Genomic DNA, 2,120 nt, shown 5'->3' with positions numbered 1-2,120 from the left:
GAATATGAAGGATTCCCTGTTTCCCAATCTCACTTGATTGCTGTCTTCTATTATGTACTACAGGGAGGAAGGAGGCAAGGCACCCAGGAAGTCCCTTGTCCTGTTTTGACAATCATCTAGCCTCCTTGGGCAAACAGAAAAGATGGAAAGCATAAAGAAAATAACAGAAATTTTGCAGACATTTCATCTCCGGGCTGGGCGCGGTGGCTCACACCTGTAATCCCAGCACTTTGGGAAGTCAAGGTGGGCAAATCACTTGAGGTCAAGAGTTCGAGACCAGCCTGGCCAACATGGCGAAACCTCATCTCTACTAAATATACAAAATTTAGCCGGGTATGGTGGCATACACTTGTAATCACAGCTACTGGGGTTTACAATTATTTGAACCCAACAGATGGAGGTTACAGTGAGGGGAGATCGCCCACTGCCACTGCACTGCACTCCAGCCTGAGCAACAAAAGAGACTCTATCTCAATGCAAAGGAAGGAAGGAAGGCAGGAAGGAAGGAAGGAAGGAAGGAAGGGAGAAAGAAGTGAGAGAGGAAGGGAGGGAGGGAGAAAGAGGAAGGAAGGAAGGAAAGAAAAGAAAAGAGAGAGAAAGAAAGGAAAGAAAGAGAGAAAGAAAGAAAAAAAGAAAGAGAGAAAGAAAGAAAAAGAAAGAAGAGAAAGAAAGAAAAGAAAGAAAGAGAGAGAGAGAAAAAAAGAGAGAGAGCGAGAGAGAGAAAAAGAGAAAGAGAGAAGGAGAGAAAGAGAAAAAGAAGAAAGATACTTCACCTTGGCACAGGAAACTCTTATGACCGAGGCTTCAAGGGCTCTTCTCTGGCCCTAAACCCACAGTGGATATTGCCTCATTTTCCGAGGTGCAAATGCAATGATAGAAGCCGATCAAAGGAGAGGACAGAGAGAAAGCAAGAGGGGTGGCTACTTCCTACTGATCCACCTTCCTCGAGTGTTGCTTGTGAGATAATAGAAATGCCTTGACATGGGTGGGTGGGAACTATTGCTACTTATTAGGAATTCAGACACCGCCAGCAAGCTTGCATTGTGAGGTTCCATGGTGTAATGGTGAGCACTCTGGACTCTGAATCCAGCGATCCGAGTTCGAGTCTCGGTAGAACCTTTGTGTATCTTTCAGTTTAATTAGGACGATAGTGCAGTGTTTTATTCCCTAAATGGAATGGGGATTCCACTGACTTTCAGAAGCTCTGAGCTGCGGGCCTGCGTGTCCCTTCTGCTCGCGATGTACCTGGCGCTCCGGGTGAGAGGTCTCCTCCACTATAAAGGCTGCCGCCCCTCAGTCCTAGACCGGGACTTTCACCCGGGAAATCTCGTAATGGCACCCACTGTCATTTTGGTAAGTAAACGGTGGCGTGAGAAATTTTGATGGGGTTAGCTCAGTCATTGGAGATTGTGTCTCAGTTTAGGATGGATGGTTGGAGACCTAACTTGGGATAGCAATGCTTTATTCACATGGCCCATCTGATTCCGAGTGTTAATTTATTCTCTTCTTCATACTCAGATTTTTATGCCGAATTTTTAGCTCCTGCGTCTCTATTGCGGACCCTAAAAGTCGCCATTTCACTAAGCTTTGGAACCTGACTCCGGGAAATCTCATTTATTTATCCCAAGATCTGAGCTAGAAAGAGAAATCCTCCCGGCGGCCTCTTCAAGCGCGCGGCCTGGGAGCGCGGGTTCTGATCCTCCGCCGCCCCGGCCGAGCTCCCAGCAGCACCACGGGGAAGAGGAGCCTGAGCAGCTCTGAGGGGCGAGTCTCTGACGGTGGGGCTCCCCCTCGTCCCGTCAGAACCCTGCCCCAAGAAGAAGACGCCTTAGGACGCTACCAGAGTTAAAAATGTTTTCTCCTGCTCTTCAGAGCACTTGGGATGAGGTTCCTGATGGGTCTTGGGAGCGAACTAAGATGTCACTCCAGGCGCTCAGGACCATCGCTCTCATTTTCATATTTTGGGTCTGAGAGCGATTAGGAAGGACTGAAAATCACCGCAATCTTTGAAGGGCTCAGAGGACGAGCCGGGGTTGAGTGGGGTGAGATGAGGCCTTCTTGGCTCCTTGGAGTGGACTAGAAGGTAAGGAAACACACAAACTCTGTTTCCCCTTGCAGGC

The 2,120-nt window shown here is 48.4% G+C and overlaps 1 non-coding gene across 1 annotated transcript; it reads left to right on the top strand.

The window, feature by feature from the left end:
• The first annotated feature begins 1,047 nt into the window (after positions 1 to 1,047).
• Positions 1,048 to 1,119, top strand: TRNAQ-CUG (transfer RNA glutamine (anticodon CUG)). The gene has a single exon. It is a non-coding gene; the product is annotated as a tRNA-Gln (tRNA).
• Positions 1,120 to 2,120: the final 1,001 nt, after the last annotated feature.

This window comes from Rhinopithecus bieti, unplaced genomic scaffold (assembly GCF_001698545.2).
Source record: "Rhinopithecus bieti isolate Rb0 unplaced genomic scaffold, ASM169854v2 scaffold_64507, whole genome shotgun sequence".
NCBI classification, from domain to species: Eukaryota; Metazoa; Chordata; class Mammalia; order Primates; family Cercopithecidae; genus Rhinopithecus; species Rhinopithecus bieti.
The sequence above is the reverse complement of the archived record's forward strand: the minus strand, read 5'-3'. Positions and strand labels throughout refer to the sequence as shown.